Source organism: Callorhinus ursinus, unplaced genomic scaffold (assembly GCF_003265705.2).
Source record: "Callorhinus ursinus isolate GAN/ISIS: 27379988/994484 unplaced genomic scaffold, GSC_fseal_2.0 scaffold14, whole genome shotgun sequence".
Lineage (NCBI taxonomy): Eukaryota > Metazoa > Chordata > Mammalia > Carnivora > Otariidae > Callorhinus > Callorhinus ursinus.
Window position 1 is genome coordinate 43,342,144 of NW_027397076.1, and position 14,206 is coordinate 43,356,349.

The following is a 14,206-nucleotide window of genomic DNA, read 5'->3' on the forward strand; positions in this document are numbered from 1 at the left end:
GAGGGATGGGTGGCTGGGTGATAGACATTGGGGAGGATATGTGCTACGGTGAGCGCTGTGAATTGTGTAAGACTGTTGAATCACAGACCTGTACTTCTGAAACAAATAATGCAACATATGTTAAGAAAAAAGAAAAAGAAGAAGATAGCAGGAGGGGAAGAATGAAGGGGAGTAAGTCAGAGGGGGAGACGAACCATGAGAGATGATGGACTCTGAGAAACAAACTGAGGGTTCTAGAGGGGAGGGGGGTGGGGGGATGGGTTAGCCTGGTGATGGGTATTAAAGAGGGCACGTTCTGCATGGAGCACTGGGTGTTATACGCAAACAGTGAATCATGGAACACTTCATCAAAAACTAATGATGTAATGTATGGTGATTAACATAACATAATAAAATAAAAAAATATTTAAAAAAAAGTTCAGGCTCATCTTATGGTGCGGAAACCAGGACTATATGGATCTGGAGACGAAAAGGGTGAAGGACACCATCACTGGCCCAGTATTTTGGGAATTGAATGGAGAATGGAAACTGAAAGTGGAAATCCAGAAAAGACAATGGAAGAAGAAAGCAGTGAAAAGGAAAAAGAAGTAGAAAAAAAGAAACGGTCACGAATTAAACAAGTGCTTGCAGATATTGCTAAGCAAGTGGACTTCTGGTTTGGAGATGCAAATCTTCACAAGGAGAGATTTCTTCCAGAGCAAATAGAAAAGTCCAGAGATGGATATGTTGAGATATCACTCCTCGTGTCTTTCAACAAAATGAAAAACTTGACCACAGATGGGAAGTTAATAGGCAGGGCACTGAAAAGTTCATCTGTTGTGGAGCTGGACTTAGAAGTCACCAGGATCAGGAGAAAAAAGCCGCTGGGTGAATGACCAAAGGATGAGGGTGAAAGGACAGTGTATGTGGAATTACTTCCCAAAAATGTTAGTCGCAGCTGGATTGAAAGAGTATTTGGGAAATGTGGCACCATTGTTTATATAAGCATACCACATTATAAATCTACTGGAGATCCAAAGGGATTTGCCTTTGTGGAATTTGAAACAAAAGAACAAGCAGCAAAAGCTATTGAGTTTCTTAACAACCCACCAGAAGAAGCACCAAGAAAACCTGGTATGTTTCCTAAGACAGTAAAAAATAAGCCCATTCCTGGGCTTCGAGTATCAGAAGAAAAGAAAAAGAAGAAGAAAAAAAGGCTGAATGAAGAAGCAAGACAATATCCAGACCAAAGGGTCAAATCTAGACACAAGTAAGGAGAGTGTTGGTAAAATGAAAAGATCCAGGACCACGTCTGAGGGATCAGAAGTAGAAACAACTGAACCCCAAAAGCCGCCCTCAAAAAAAAAAGAAAAAACGGGAAAGACAGGAAGTATCCAGCTTACCTGTAGTCAGAACAGCGAAGGGGAAGAGAAGTATATCTGAAGAAGCAGAATACCCAACTCCCAGGTCAAAAGTAAAGAAAATTACTCAGAAAGACAACATTAAAAAAAGAACAAGTTTACAAAGAGAGCAAAGATTTGGAAGTCTCTACTGAAGAGGAAAACGATGCTGGAGATGTAAAAGATGGATCCCTTTTACTGCAAGATGGATCCCTTTTAAAAGCAAAAAGGAAGCATAAGAAAAAACACAAAGAGAGGCACAAAATGGGAGAAGAGGTTATACCATTAAGAGTCCTTTCAAAGAGAGAATGGATGGATTTGAAAAAAGAGTATTTAGCCCTGCAAAAGGCCAGCATGGCTTTAAAAACAAAACAAAACAAAACAAAACAATATCCCAAATAAAATTGGAGTCAACAATGGAAACAAACAGAGAACCTGCTACATCTGAGATAAAAAATGAAAAACAAATAGTGAAGAGGGTTGTCCCCAGGAAAATGTTAATGCAGCAGGACCACAGTTTATGAGTGGAGTGACTGTGAAGATCATTAGCACTGAGCCTCTGCCTGGCAGGAAACAAGTCAGGGATACTTTGGCAGCAATCTCAGAAGTTGTTTATGTTGATTTGCTAGAAGGAGATACAGAGTGCCATGCTAGATTTAAAACTCCTGAGGATGCTCGGGCGCCTGGGTGGCTCAGTCGTTAAGCGTCTGCCTTCGGCTCAGGTCACGATCCCAGGGTCCTGGGATCGAGCCCCACATGGGGCTCCCTGCTCGGTGGGAAGCCTGCTTCTCCCTCTCCCACTCCCCTCGCGTGTGTTCCTGCTCTCGCTATCTCTCTCTCTGTCAAATAAATAAATAAAATCTTTAAAAAAAAAAAAAAAACTCCTGAGGATGCTCAAGCTGTAATAAACGCATATAAAGAAATTAAAAAGAAACACTGCTGGAACCTCGAGATCCTTTCTGGTGACCATGAGCAGAGGTATTGGTAGAAGATTTTGGTAGAGAGGCAGGCCAAACTTAATCAGCCTCGTGAAAAGAAAAGAGGCACTGAGAAGTTAATTACCAAAGCTGAAAAGATTAGACTTGCAAAGACTCAACAAGCAAGTAAACATACTAGATTTTCTGAATATGATTGACAAGCGGTTTTGGATCACCTCTTTAAGATTTCACTGGACACTTGAACTTTTCTTAGGAAATCCATTTTATTTTGGTAGTAACAGTTTTTCTGAAACCTATGTTAATTAGAAGAAATACCTTTGTTCTTTAATTTGTAAGTAAGACTTTTCAGACAAGTACATTGTATACCACAGTTTTCCATTAAAAACATTTTACTTGCTGACTTTATCTTACACAAATCAACCTCAAAGTGATTTAGTAAATGTTTTGAACATTATCATTAATTTTGTTTTTATATTACAAAAATAATACTACAGAATTTAGAAAAAAATGTTTGACAATGGACTCACTCTATTTCTTACTTTGTAATTTGTTTTTTCCTTTTCAAATATCTTTTCATGTTGATTTATACAGAGACTTATGTGTGATCTTTCATTCTGTTTATTGCACTTTGCTTATCTGAGCTTTCATTGAATGGGCCATATGAACTGTTTCCAATTAAACTGTTAAACTTAAAAAAAAATAAGTTCAAATTGTTGGGACGCCTGTGTGGCTCAGTCGGTAAAGCGTCTGCCTTCAGCTCAGGTCATGATCCCGGGGTCCTGGGATCGAGTCCCACATTGGGCTCCTTGCTCAGTAGGGAACCTGCTTCTCTCTCTGCCTGCCGCTCCCCCCTGCTTGTGCTTAGTCTCTCTCTCTGACAAAGAAATAAAATCTTTAAAAAAAAATTCAAATTATTTCCTAAGACTCAAAGATAGGATCAGTTTGGAAGGTAGGTACCCTAAGGCCTTACTCTTTATGTCCAGAAACAAAGATAAGGAGAAAAGCAAGAGGTTTAGGCATGCCCAATAGGGGCTCCATAGGGAACATGAAGACTGATTCATAGATTTTAAGCTGGTGGGGAATATCCCTTTTACAGACCAGTGTTCCATACAATACATCCCATCAGAATTGTTTCCTTGAGATACCTACCAAATAATACATATGTGTGTAAATGTGTAAATGCACATGCACATAAATAAATAAATAGGTACTTCGTCAACCCCTACTCAAATACATTTAAGAAATGCTACAAATCATAACCCTCCTAGGAGATGTCCATGGAAATATTAATTAAAACTTGATTGTCCCTGCAGTTATTAAAAGGCCTTGTGAATTCTTTCCCTTCCCTTCTCCAGACCTGCACACACAGATTTTAACTTTTGTTATGCTCACTGTTTCCTTAGCTTATGCTGACCAGGAAACATTTCTTGTTATGACTATTAACATTCTGTAGAAAAAGTGTCCCAAAGAGCACGTGGGCAAAATCATGTCTTAAACATTCATCTCTATGCGTAGAACAATTTGGTCTAAATATGAAGAGATAAAATATGAACTAATGCAATGAACACCATGCATTCTGCTTCTTTCTTCTCTACTAGCCTTTCTCAGTAAGCATCTCCTCTGTGAAAACCTCATGGACTTGGTATGCTTCTTTTCTTGTTCAGAAAGAAACCTCTCCTTTTTTGCTCATTTTTACACAGGCTAAGAGGCAGTATAGCACAGTGTTTAGCATAGACACAGAAAGAAACCAACTTGGTTGACTGATCGAACTGTGTTTCCAAACCCTGAGTTTCTCATGAAGGTTAAAAAGTCTGGGTGCAATTTTTAGAGATCGCCTTGTGCACTATGCAATTTAAAATAATGCCCTGTAACTCTTAGAAAAGATTGATGTGGATGTTAAATGAGATACTACATACAAAATTCTTAGCATAATGCCTTACACACAGCACTTATTAAATATTAAATATTAGTCCATTCACAAGCTAAAGTGTAAAACAGTGCGTCCATTTTCATTAAAACATTTCATTTCTTTTTTGACACTCCCACCCTACCCCAATACCAACCTACTAGGATGACAGGACATTTACTTCATTTGATATCCATGATTTAGTTTTCCTAGCGTTACCACAGTCCCAGAGTTTAACCCAATTCAAATGCTTGGGAGGGAGTTCAGTAGCTGGGGTCATCTGCTGCTTGGTTTGCCTTTCATACTGCTCCTATTAAAATGTCCATCAATTGTCCATCAACAGGTGAAGGGATAAAGAAGATGTGGTATATATATATATACAATGGAATATTATGCAGCCATCAAAAAACTGAAATCTTGCCATTTGCAATGACGTGGATGGAACTGGAGGGTATTATGCTGAACGAAATAAGTCAATCAGAGAAAGACATATCATATGATCTCACTGATATGAGGAATTCTTAATCTCAGGAAACAAACTGAGGGTTGCCGAGTGGTGGGGGGTGGGAGGGATGGGGTGGCTGGGTGATAGACATTGGGGAGGGTGTGTGCTATGGTGAGCGCTGTGAATTGTGTAAGACTGGTGAATCACAGACCCGTACCTCTGAAACAAATAATACATTATATTAAAAAAAAAAAGATAGTAGGAAGGGAAAAATAAAGGGCGGGGGAATTGGACGAACCATGAGAGACGATGGACTCTGAGAAACAAACGGAGGGTTCTAGAGGGGAGGGGGTGGGGGGATGGGTTAGCCAGTGGTGGGTATTAAAGAGGGCACATATTGAGTGGAGCACTGGGTGTTATACGAAAACAATGAATCATGGAAGACGACGTCAAAAACTAATGATGTAATGTATGGTAATTAACAACATAATAAAATAAAATTTAAAAAAATGTCCATCATTGTATTCGTCCCTGCTCCTTCCATTTCAATAATTCTGTTGCTGCTTCTATGTAGTACATGGGGCTTGGAAATGACTATAATCTTACTTAATACCAGATATGGGACTTGGAAAACCCACATGGCCTGACAAATCAGTCAACTCGTAGGTCTTGCCACTTCATGGCACCGTGAGTACAAGGACCAATAACTGTCAGGATTCTCAGGCGTCTCAAACTTTTTGTGCTCTTCCTCCTCTTCTCTTCCTCCTCCTTCTCCCCCTTTTTCTTCTTCTTTCTCTTTCTTTACAGCCTCCTCCCTCCCAAATTTCCTGCTGATTAACCTGCTGGAGACTGATTTTTATCCTCTCAGTTTCCTGCCAAGATAGTTTGTCTATATCTAAAAATTCCCTTTGGCTTTTAAAACCAAAACAACAAAACAGGGAAACTTAAAGGTAAATTTTAATTTCCACCCTGCCTCCTCCCCAGCTCTTATCTTACCCAAATTATTTACAATAATTATTCCAGGAAGGTGCTGATGTAACATCAGAAACTCTTTGGAGTTTTGAATAGTTTTAACCACAACATACCTTTTCAGCTCTGTTGTCAGCTCTGTGGAGGTCAGTCCTGTGCGGTCCTCCAACCCTGTCAGAGTGCCTACTCAGCTCTTTCTGTTTGCCCTTTTATTGAATAGCTTCATCCCTACTGCCTGTGGTGTTTTGTTTTTGTTTTTGTTTTCCCCAATCCTGGAATTATTTTCCCATTCTACCCTTACGTTTCTACTCCACTGTCATTATTTTTCTCTTGTTGGGGAATACTGATCAGCCCTGGCAGAAGAGTTCCAGTGGGTAAAAAAATGACTGAAGGTGTCTCACAAATAGAGCCCCAGAGAAAATGAAAATAAAGTATCATGAAGAGATACAGACCTAGAGGAAAGCCAGGAAGTATAATCCAAGGAGGCTTCCAAAATGAACGAGGCTAAAAGGGCATATGGTAAGATAGGAAGGACAGGGGCCCCAGATCTGACAGAAGGTACAGGAGTGGTCAAAAACAAGCAGGTCATAACTTGGGCCGACTTCCTCAGACAAAGGTGGGATGTGCAACATTATTTTTTATGTTCTGGTCATTGCATGTTACCCAGATGGGGGTTCCTTAAGTTTAAAAATAGTGATAAGGCCTTAAATCTACGCCAAAGTTCGTATCAGTGCAGTAAGAAATATCACTTACTGAAGGAAAAATATAAAAGGTGATCCCAGAGGTTGTAGGCAGGTAAGTATTTGCTTTTTCCCTTGTACAATGCCCCGTGTTTTTTTGTTCACTTTAACTACCACCAGTGTGTCCACTGTGAGCAGCTTATGTGAGGTGGGCCTTAGAGTCTGAAAACTCATCATGGTGGTGGCCTTTAACTTATTTACATATTATAACCCAAGCAGTTACTCTGATACCCCAATATTTATAACTCTTGCTATTAATATATTTTACAAGCTGCAGAAGAACAGGAAGGAGCTGAAAGCATAGTTCCTCAGAATGCTTCTTGTTTATTTATTTAGTGCTCTGGACTGGTGCCTAGAAGTTAATCTTCGGGAATCCACCTTATAGGAAGGCACATTTGCCTTTGCAGAGACCAAACCCCAGGGGATGAAGTATGGCATTTTGATGAAAGTGGCAGCAATCTTCAGGCTGATGTGAAAGCTCTGATGAACAAATTTTACTGTCATTGTGCTCCAAAGGTTTTGTTTTGTTTTTGACTGTTAGAAGATTAGAAAAAAAATATTATTTATGTCTTAGGGCTAGTTCTCTTCACAAATACCGCTAGTCCTTGTCACAGAGTTGTTCCTTATTGATATGATTAGGTTTAAGTATAACAAATTGCTATTTGTCCTCCATTTAGCCCATCTGGGATTTTTTTTTTTTTTTTTATTGTTTGGTTGGTTGATCTGTTTTGTTTTTTCCCTTCTTCTTTGCATTAACTGAGTATTTAAAAAATATATATTCCATTTTATTTCTTCTATTGACATTTAGTTATACATGTTATATTTTTTAGCTGTTAATCTAGGAATTATAATATGCATCTTTAATTTACAACAGTGTACTAGGGATTATTACACATTCACGTATAATGGAAGAACCTAACAATAGTATTCTTTCGTTGACACCGGTCCTATATTTTTGAGCTAACTTTGTCACACATTTTACCTCAACATATTTTATAAAAGCCATAATTCATGGTTACTTTTGATTTAAGCAATTTATTAAGTTTAAAGAAATTAAGGAAGAAGAAAAATTGGTTTTATATTTATTGATGTATTTTCCATTTGTGATATATTTCATTGTTTTGTGTAGATTAATTTTCTATCTAGTATCATTTTCCTTTGATTTAAATTTCTTTAATATTTCTTGAAGAATTCTATTGGTGAAAAATTCTCTCAGCTTTTGTTTTCATCTGAAAATATCTCTATTTCCCTTCATTTATTAAATATGCTTATGCTATATAGATAATTCTCGGTTGACATTTTGTTTTTCTTTCAGTGCTTTAAAGATGGGATTTGTTTTGTTCTAGTTTGCACTATTTCTGATGAGAAGTCCACGATCACACTTACTGTTGATCCTTTGAATAGTATCTGTTTATTTTCACCTCTGACTATGTTTCAGCTTTTATCTTTACTTTTATTTTCAAGGAATGTAACTGCAATATCCCACACTACTACAAAATCCCAAACTAAAATATTTTGTATTAATACGGGCTTTTTGGATCTTTGGATTGAAAGTCTTCTACAAAAATGAAACTTGTTCAGCCATCAATTCTTTAAATATTATTCCTTCCCAAGTTCTCTTCTCCTTCTGAGACTTCAATTAATTATGTTAAAACAATATTCAGCTAATATTGTCCATGGTTCACTGAAGCTTTGTTCATTTGTTTTAGCCTTTTTTCTCTCTGTGCTTTAGTGTGGATGCCTCCTGTTGCCCTATCCCAGATTCACTGATCCTTCTGCTATCGTGTCTAACTTACTGTTAAGCCCAGCAGGTGAATTTTTTATTTCATAGTTTGAATTTCTCAATTCTGGAATTCCCATTTATTTGTTTAATAGTATGCATTTTTCAATTGGTACTTCTAATTTACTCACTCATTGTGCCCATTCTTAAATTCTCAAACACTTTTAGAACAGTTGTTTTAAAGTTCTTGTCTGGTAATTCCAACATGTTCTCCATATCAGCCTATTTCAATTGATGTTTTTCCCAGTATGAGCAGTATGAGTAACATACTTCTGCTCTCTATGTTAAATAAGTATTTTATTTTATGCTGATTATTATAGATACTAGCTTGATACTTTCAAGTCTTGTTTTTAAGTTTTTTTTTTTTTTTTTAGGTCACATATAATACATTAACCCTAATGCTAGAGTAGTCCTACTCCTAAGATAAAGCCTTTCCAAAATTTCAACTGAATCTCAAGTATTTATCAATGTCTGTTTACTCTGGGTGATCAAAATCCAATGTCTCCCAGAAACTTGTGACCCTCCTAAATATCTATTCAGAGCACAGCATCCTGGTAGCTGTTCTGTTAGGTCTCATGGAATTTTAGCCCACATAGGCTCAGTTTCGTAATTCACCAAAGACTTAAGGGACCTATTTAGCTTTCTGCAGCAGATTTCTCTAAATATTTTGCTTCCCTGAAGTACCCTGCCCTGGCTATCTGAGTAGCCCCAACCTATGAACAGAGCTTCCTCAGTTCAGCAAGACCATTCTGTTCTGTTTGAATTTTATCTCCATTGACTGCCGTTCATAAACTGCCTTCAAACAGAAACCCTGGGATTTTATGGGCTCATTTTGTGTGTTTCCCTTCTTTAAGGGATCATAGTCATGAGCTGCCTATTATCTGAAGGCTAAAAACAATTGTGTAGTAGTGAATCAAATTGCAAACTTATCATCTTACAATTCTGTAGGTGAGAAGTCCAACACAGGCATCACCAGGCTAAAATCAAGATGGTGACATTGCTGTATTCCTTTTTGAAACTCTAGTATCTGTTTTCTGATCTCTTCCAGCTTGTAGAGGCTGTTTTTAATCCTTGCCTCACAGATTCCTTCCTTCATCTTCAAATCAAGCAAGTGCAGGTTGACCCCTTCTCACCTCATGTCTCTCTTCTTTCTTCTTCTATCTCATCACTTTGGCCCATCAGGTCAAGGTTTTCCACATTTATGGACTCATGTAATCAGATTGGGCTCACTCTGATAATTAGGATAATCTCCCTTTTCAAGTTACCCTTAATCACCTGTACCCTTAATCACTACTGCAAAATCCATTTTACAGTGTGCAATAACATTCACTGGACCTGGCAATTAGAGCATGGGCATCTTTGGGCCACAATTCTGATTACCACTTTCTGCCTACTATATCCCCCAAATATATGTCCATCTACATATAAAATACATTCACCCCATTCCAAGGTCCCTGAAAGTCTCACCCACTACAATTGAACATCAATTCAAATTCCCAAATCACATCTAAATCTAATGAACTCAGAAGTCCCTATTCTCATTATCTATAACATCCAAATTAGGTATGGATGAGAGTCTGGGTATGACTTATTCTGGAGCGCAATTCCTCTCTATATGTGGGACTGTGAAACTAGAGAAATAAGTTATCTGTCCCCAAAAAATGATAGGACAGGACCAAGATAACAGTTACAGGCATCCTTGAGCAAAAAGGGGGAAAATAGAAGAAAAAAGGAGTCAGTAATCACAAGTAATTTAAAAATCCACCAGGCAGTTTCCATCAGTCTTCAAAGTTTGGAAATAATCCTCTGTGGTTTGTGATTCTGTCCTCTGAGCTTGAACTTCTGCTCCTAGTTTCATGTCTCTGCCCTCTGAGATATCCTTCTTTTTCCATGAAAGATAACTTGGGTTTGCACCTGAAGTTTTATCAGCTTGTTTACTGTCTGTAGAATTTTAGAGGATCTGGCAACTTTCTCTTACTTGATATTGTTTCTTTCCATTTGGTCCAACCTGTTGGTATTTCTGATGATATAAAATTCTCAAGAACTTTCTGGGTTGCCCATGAACTTCATGGGGATTCACTCCATTAGATAAGACAAGCATCTGCAGATCTTTCCTAGATAATTCTCTATTTTGGGTTTCTTCTGAGATGGCTGAGAGGATCTATGAGTCACACCATTAATCTCTTCAAAGAGCCATTTGTATGACTGAACACTCTGACCTTTTGATTTTTTCAGAGTTATTAGCAAAAAGTTGAGCAAAGCTTTGGCTTTTTCTTGAAAGCATTCTTGTCTGATAGTGAATCTTTTAAGTTTGGCATCTTTTGCCATCGGGGTAGGCTTAGAAATTCCCAAATCATCAAGTCTTTTTTTTCATTTTAATAGTTCTACCCTCAATTTCTCTCTCTCACCTTGCATTTTAATTATAAGCAGAAGAAAATAAAACAGGACTCATCTTCAACATTTTGCTTATAAATCTTAGCTAAATATCCTTATTTATTGCTTAAAAATTCTGGTTTCTACCCACATACATGACACAATTCCACTAAGTGTTCTGCTACTATGTAAGAAGTACTCCCCTTTCTCCAGGTTCCAATAACATGTTCTTCACTTCTGGGATTACACCAGAAATGCATTTAGTGTCCACACAACTACTGGTGTCATTTCATGATTTAGGCTTTCTCTAGAATGATTTCAGTTTTCTTCATAATGCTGCCCACCTTCTTTCAAGTCCTCACTGGCAGTCATTAATGTCCATATTTCTACTAACAATCTGTTCAAGGCCATCTATACTTTTCTATCATGTTCTTCAGTGCTTTTCTAGCCTCTGCCCACTGTACAGTTCCAAAGCCACTTCACATTTTCAGGTATTTGTTACGTCAGCACCCTTCTTTCAGGTATCAAATTCTGTATTAGCATTGTATTGCTGCTCTAACAAATTACCACCTACTAACAAATTACCACCTACTTAGTGCCTTGAGCTATACAAATTACCTTAAAGCTGTACAAGTCAGAAGTTTGACATGGATCTCACTGGGTTAAATCAAGGTATCAGCAGACCAGCATCTCTTTCTAGACGTCTAGGGGTCAATCCATTACCTTGCCTTTTCCAGCATTTCTAGAGGTTGTCAGCATCCCTTGGTTCACAGTTCTTCTCCTCCACCTTCAAAGATAGCAACAATAGATAGAGTCCTTCTCACTTCACATTTCTCTCCCTTCTCTGTCTCATCTCTTTAACCCAGTCTACAAAGGTTTCCATATTTAAGGATTCATGGAATTAGATTGGGCCCACCCACATAATCCAGAAGGATAATATCCTTTCCCTATCCTGTGGATATCCTGATAATATCCTGTGAATAAGGTATAGCCTTATTCACATCCGCAGATTTCCCTTTTGTCATATAAAGTAGCCATATTCACAGATTCTGGGGATCAGGGTATGGTCATTTTTGCAGAGCAAATATTCTGCCTATCACAGTTTTTTACTAATGTTTGTGCGACTTTTATGGTTTGGATATTAAAGTTTGTGTTTGCAGCAGAAGAGCTAGTTTATTACTAGGTATTCCACCATGAAGAGAAGCTTTAAATGAAAAGAAGTTTTGGAGATAGTTTTATGTGATATAAATCTAAACCTGTGGCTTAAAAATTAAAAACATGCAGAGGCACCTGGCTGGCTCAGCTGTTAGAGCACATGACTTCTTGATTGCAGGGTCATGAGTTCAAGCCCCACCTTGGGTGTGGAGCATACTTAAAAAAAATTGAAAACACGCTTTTAGTTTTAAAAGGGATATTTTATTCTTATTGTCAAATATAATTTCATCTATTTATTTATCACATCATTTTACATATTTGAATATTTTGAATGTCATATTTTATAAATTTGAAAAAATATATGTTAATATATCTTACTTCATCAACAAAGATTGAAATATTGAGAATCCCAAAATGTAAGTCTAAAATTAGTGTAATTCCAAAAGAGAGAAATAGGAATGATTGTAAACTATGCTTATGCTAATGCTGTGTGACATTATTCTGTATACTAGTAGAAAGAAATATTCACCATTTTTATTATACTATATCCTGAATTACATAAGTTTTGAATAATGGAAAGACTATGGCAAGGCAGACTTTGCATATAATGTAACTGCCTCAGACTAGTAAAACACTGTTCTCATGATTACTGAAGATGTGACAGAAAACATCTGAAACATAAAGATAAACATAAATAAAATGTACAGAATTATTTTATAAAATTTTAACTTTTTAAATTGAAACTATCTTAAGGGTTTGATTAGTGAATTGGAGTAAAGGGAAAGATGATTGCAAAACTCCTTAAGAAATGTATGGGAAAGTGGAGAAGAGAAGCCAATATTATAAAAGTTTGCATTGTTTAAAAAGTTAAAAAATGTTAGAAAATTTGTATGGAACCACAAAAGACCCTGAATGGCCAAAGAAATTTTGAAAAAGAAAAACAAAACTAGAGGTATCACAATTCCAGATTTCAAGTTATACTACAAAGCTGTAGTAATCGAAACAGTATGGTACTGGTAAAAAAAACAGACACATACATCGATACAACAGAAGAGAGAACCCAGAAATAAACCCCCAATTATACGGTCAATTAATCTTTGATAAAGCAGGAAAGAACAGGCAATGGGAAAAAGACAGTTTCTTAAACAAATGGTATTGGGAAAACTGTAGAGCTATATGCAAAAGGATGAAACTGGTCCACTTTCTTACACCACACACAAAAATAAATTCAAAATGAATTAAAGACCTAAATGTGAGACCTGAAGCCATAAAAATCCTAGAACATAGGCAGTAATTTCTTTAACAACATTTGTCTTTAACAATGGCTGTTAAATCTCTTTAACAACAACAAAGCAACTTCTTTCTATATACGTCTCATGAGGCAAGGGAGATAAAATAAAAAGTAAACTATTAAGACTACATCGAAATAAAAAGATTCTGCATAGCAAAGGAAACAATCAACAAAACTAAAAGACAACCTATGGAATTGGAGAAGATATTTGCAGATGATATATCTGATAAGGGGTTAGCATACAAAATATGGAAAGAACTGTATTCAAATCATATCAGGTTTAGGTCTGTGGCTTTTCTGGTTAGAGACCTGAATCAATTCAGTAGTAAAATGAAACAAAATATATAAAGAACTGATACAACTCAACACCTAAAAAATAAATAATCCAATTAAAAAATGGGCAGAAGACATGAACAGACATTTCTCCAAAGAAGACATCCAGATGGCCAACAGACACATGAAAAGATGATCAACATCACTCATCATCAGGGAAATGCAAATCAAAACTACAATGAGATATCACCTCACACCTGTCAGAATGGTTAAAATCAAGCATATAAGAAACAATGAGTGTTGGCAAGGATGTGGAGATAAAGGAACCTTTATGCACTGTTGGTGGGAATGCACACTAGTGCAGCCACTGTGGAAAACAGTATGGAGGTTTCTCAAAACGTTAAAAATAGAACTACCTATGATCCAGTAATCACACTACTGATATTACCCAAGAAATACAAAGACACTAATTCGAAGTGATACCTGCACCCCTATGTTTATAGCAGCATTATTTACAATAGCCAAATTAGGGAAGCAGTCCAAGTGTCCATCAATAGATGAATGGATAAAGAAGAAATTATTAATATTAATATTAAAATATAGAATGCATATACAATATAATTAATATATATTTAATATTAATTAATATATTAAATATATATTATATTATTCAGTCATAAAAAGAATGAAATCTTGCCATTTGCAAAGACACGGATGGAGCTAAAGTGTTATGCTAAGCAAAATAAGTCAGAGAAACACAAATCCCAAATTATTTCACTCATATGTGGAATTTAAGAAACAAAATAAATGAGCAAAGGAAAAAAAAAAGAAAGAGAGAGATAAACCAAGAAACAGACTCTTAACTATAGAGAACAAACTGATGGTTACCAGAGGGGAGGAGAGTGGAGGGATGTGTGAAATAGGTGATGGGGGTTAAGGAGTGCAACTGTCTTGATG

At 36.8% G+C, this 14,206-nt stretch overlaps 1 pseudogene; it reads left to right on the plus strand.

The window, feature by feature from the left end:
• Positions 1–428: 428 nt before the first annotated feature.
• Positions 429–2,561, plus strand: LOC112832410 (la-related protein 7-like; annotated as a pseudogene).
• Positions 2,562–14,206: the final 11,645 nt, after the last annotated feature.